The 3909-nt window shown below is 40.5% G+C and overlaps 1 long non-coding RNA gene across 1 annotated transcript; it reads right to left on the bottom strand.

The window, feature by feature from the left end:
- Positions 1 to 356: 356 nt before the first annotated feature.
- On the bottom strand, positions 357 to 1713 carry LOC123431195. The gene is made up of 2 exons (XR_006623049.1): positions 1389 to 1713; positions 357 to 739 (listed from the first exon to the last, which is right to left on the bottom strand). It is a non-coding gene; the product is annotated as an uncharacterized LOC123431195 (long non-coding RNA).
- Between the last annotated feature and the right edge of the window lie 2196 nt (positions 1714 to 3909).

The raw sequence follows: 3909 nt of genomic DNA, 5'->3' as shown, positions 1-3909 counted from the left end.
CATGTGAAAGATTACAATGCTATCCAAACAACAGTTTTGGTTCTATTTTTTTTTACACCTGTATATCTTCCGTGCACAACATAATACCCTTCTAAAGAATCACAGGTGGATAATGTATCCAATATCCCAAGCAGGGCCTAAAGATCATAAGATCAGAAGCAAACAAGATATCAGGCTTGGCTATCAGAAACAAGATCACAATAGAACACGATATCAGGCTTGGCCATAAAAAACAAGATCACAAGAGAACATGCAACAATATATGATCGATCAAGAGACCAAATGCAGTGGTCAAAGAATCACTTGAGTGGCTGGCAGGCCATCTGACTTCGATCTTGAGAACTCACTCATTGATATTATAAATATATATCAAGAAAAAGATGGTCATTTGTAGAAAACTGTTTGTATGTCAGAGTAACAGAATCACAAATACGATGAGGACCTACTGTGAACATACTACAAATATATATGTACATTTTTTGTTGTCTGCCGCTGATGTCGTCACCAGCACGACGGCTTATTGTCCGAGTCTAGCACTCGTGTAAAAAATAACTTCGCGCACACACGCTGCATGATGATGATGATGATCTATTGATGTTGCCAAATCCTAGGGATCATCATTATTAGATGGTCAGAAGAAACTGAAAAGCAATAAAGAAAAACAAAAGGTAGGTTTATATGTTGAGTGGAAGGCCTCATTCCTTCGGATTTTCTGAAGGGTGTAAGCTCAGCCAACTATCTGCAAGAACATACAATGGTTCAATGTCATGCAAACTCAGCTTTGACTTCAGGTAAAACTACAGTGTAGATATAATCATGAAAATGTTGCTCGAACAGATAAATACCTTATTGATCAATCCATTATCAGTAGCATCCACAATTGTTCCCTCAATATCATATCATACCCAATGTTGATCTTTCCTTCTCTCTTTAAACATATCCGTGAGGTGAGAAACATGGAATGGCTCAGCTTCTATGTCTCGTGTGCGTTCATCATTTCCAGTGTCACATCTATTTCTAGGTAGTTTATCCTGCATCACCACTGACCAACCTGGGTTCAGTTCGTCTTCTAGGTAAAACAGTTGATCGGCTTGGTTAGGCAAAATTAAAGGCTCATGTTCAATCTTGTCTCCTTTGTGCATCAAATGTGAGAAGTTAACAAGTGTAACAAAAAGAAATGCAGTTACTGGGCTGAGTGACAAGAGACAAAACTAACATGTCTTCATATAATGCCTTAAACAGGCTTGGTTCATGGAGTGTCAATAGGAATCACCAAATACCAAATATCAATCTCTAATTCTTTTCACTAATCTCATACAAGGAAGTGCGCAACACAATCAAACAAATACAGTAGCAATTAGTAATCAATCTGTAAAAAAAAGGCAAACCTTTGCTTTGCTCTGTTGTTGCTTGTGTGACGAGCCGAGAAGAAGTGGGCGAGGCGGCGACCAGCACCCTGGTTTCGGCAATCCGGCGAGGCGGCGACAAACGTCCGGTCGGCCGACGCACTCCAGTATGGCGAGGCGGCGTCCAGCGCCCTGCGCGCCGTGACGGCGTGACCTGCTCACTTGGGATGGGACGGGATCACGGGAAGAAGGAGAGCAACGAGCGAGCGAGTGACTTGGAACGAACGGAATCCGGGGACGGGCAACCAGCGGCTTGCTAGGGTTGGTGTACGTGGAGCAGTGCGGGGCGGCCGGCGGCGCAGCTACTGGGGAGTGGGGATGCGTGGCTCGATTGCCTCGCTGCTGGACGAGTGGCTTGTGCGGGGCAGTTGGGCTGGGCTACGTTGGTCATTTAAGTGGGCTGTTGAAGCACTAGTAAAAAAAACCTAAAGAAACTAATTAAACACCGTTGCTTTTTCTCAAAAATAAATAAATAAAAAGACCGTTGCTAAAAAACAAATTAAAAAACCAGTTTTTTATGTTTTATCCTCTTTTTTTTGTTTATTGTTTGCTTTTAAATGTATTCTCCTATTTTATTTTTTATTATACATTTTTTGTTTGGTTATCTTTTTTATTCTCCATTTTTTTTCTTATGCTTGTTCATCATTTTAATATTTATTAATTATTTTTAAATATTTTTTTCAACATTTTTTTAATACTTGTCCAACAGTTTGTAATACTTATTCAAGATTTATAGATACTTTCTTAACATTTTAGAATTTATTTAACATTTTTGAATACTTGTTAAACACTTTCCAAATTCTTAGGCAACATTTTCAATACTTATTCAATATTTTTAAGTACTTATTCAATATTTTTTAAATACTTATTCAACATTTATTCAATTGTGTTTTTAATAGTGTTTTTAAATGTATATATTTTATAATATTTTGAAGTATAAACAAAAATAGAAAGGAAAGGAAAAAAAAGACGTACAAAAACAAAATAGAAAATAGGCAGGTGCTTTCCGTGCACGTCGACCATCCCATATGCTCGCTCGCTTGAACAATAGACATAGTCGTGCCCATATTGGAAGGGGTGATTGCGCGTGATAATGGAAGAAACAACGATGGTGGAAGGGGTGGAAATGGATTGATGTCCATCGATTTGGGATAAACCCCTAACTTATTGATAATGAATGAAAACTAATCAAACTATGGTCTTTTCTAGAAACACCGGTTTATATTAAAACACATGTTTCGAACAATTTTTTCCATTTGATTGCATGGACGGTCCATGGAGCTTAGCCAACTGCTTAGGTCATCGGTTCTGGTTTTCCAGTCCTGTCACCAGCATGGTTCCTTTTTTTGTAATTGAGGTCTAATGTAATGGAGAGGTGGTTGCGATGACCCATAATCTTGACGGTTGCCTAACTTCCGTCCGTGGACTCGGGTGACCGGTGCAAAGCCATGAAGGTGGAAGGAAGGAGTGGACTGGTTTGATGTGCCCACCTCTCAGATCTATCATTCCAGGACTGTCGGTGCTCGATCCCACCTAACACATCTCGTCGTGGCCACTTTGCACCACCACCACATTTGCTCTTAGCACGCATCAAAAGTCGTCGACCTTTTGGTTTCGGCTTTCTCCCACGCCGATCGTAGCTTACATGGGCAGTGGGTGTGGTTGGTCTCCTATTCCCTTATTCTCTGCCGCCGTGGGGCTGGAAGGAAGGAGGAGATTGGTTCGATGTGCCAACCACTCAGATCTGGTGTTGCAACACTATCGACGCTCAGTAGCACTGACACATCGACGCTCAGTAGCACTGACACATCGCATCGTCGCCACTTTTTAGCACCACTGCACATACTGTTTGCCGTTTTTTTTGTCCCACAAGTATGACCAAATTTTAAAACTGTGAGTGTAGTTGGTCTCCTCTTCACTTATTCTCTGTCGCCTTGAAGGTGGAAGGAAGGACAAGACTAGGTCGATGTGCTATCCTCTCAGATTTGTTGTTGCAGCACCGTCGGTGGTCGATCACAATTGGCTCATCTCGTCATCGCCACTTTGTAGCACCCCCACATGCGTTTTCTTATAACATTGTCGGTGGCAACTTTCTCGCACGCTGGTCGTAGCTTCCATTGGTAGTTGTGTGGAATGATGTGATTTTGGCCCAGACGATTGATGAGGAATAAGGTCAGATGATCGAATTACAATGTTTTTGTTTAACCAACTGTTGTCGATGGTAATAACAACACCGCCCCGCCAATCGTCACTACTATTTAACTATACCTAATTTCCCTCTAAAATATATTTTTCATGCAAAAAATACTTTCAAATTATGTCCATGTCAAACAAACAAATATATGCAACAATGTCTTGCTTCTTCCAACACAATTTTCCTCCAGTTGTTTATGGATAAAAATATATAGATCCAAATTTGTTTTTTATTGCGAGGGTATAGATCCAAATTTGCCTCCAACCATCCATCGATGGTACAAAATCAAGATTTTTCCTTGTGCAAAAC

Source organism: Hordeum vulgare, chromosome 2H, assembly GCF_904849725.1.
Source record: "Hordeum vulgare subsp. vulgare chromosome 2H, MorexV3_pseudomolecules_assembly, whole genome shotgun sequence".
Taxonomy (NCBI): domain Eukaryota; kingdom Viridiplantae; phylum Streptophyta; class Magnoliopsida; order Poales; family Poaceae; genus Hordeum; species Hordeum vulgare.
Note: the sequence above shows the minus strand (reverse complement) of the source record. Positions and strands in the feature narration are given on the sequence as shown.